Source organism: Nanorana parkeri, unplaced genomic scaffold, assembly GCF_000935625.1.
Source record: "Nanorana parkeri isolate BGI_ZX_2015 unplaced genomic scaffold, ASM93562v1 scaffold2830, whole genome shotgun sequence".
In the NCBI taxonomy this organism is placed as follows: Eukaryota; Metazoa; Chordata; class Amphibia; order Anura; family Dicroglossidae; genus Nanorana; species Nanorana parkeri.
In genome coordinates, this window is record NW_017309098.1 from 70,730 (window position 1) to 71,029 (window position 300).

Sequence of the window (300 nt, forward strand, 5' to 3'; positions counted from 1 at the left end):
GACGTATTTTGTACTTTCAGCGATTCCGGGCTTCCGAAGCTTTGTTGGCGGAGGAATGATCGCATGCGTGCGCTTTTCTTTTTTTTTTTTCCAAAAGACACACAGCAGTCTGAATCCCATCCAGAGCCTTTTAACCTGGGAGGTCTTGTTTAGAAGAGGGAAGGCGGAGGGGGGGGAGCCGGGCAAGTCCTAGCTGATCAGGAAATAGCACAACTATCCCTCATGTAAACAGACGTTTTGTATGGAGCGCGGTATAAACAGCTAAAGCCCTACAGAGATCTGAGAGCATCCCCCCCCCTC

General features: G+C 50.0%; 1 protein-coding gene across 1 annotated transcript in view; it reads left to right on the plus strand.

The window, feature by feature from the left end:
- PTCH2 (patched 2) overlaps window positions 1-300 on the plus strand; it is a 44,476-nt gene that overhangs the window by 38,412 nt on the left and 5,764 nt on the right. The gene's annotated exons all lie outside the window — the stretch shown is intronic.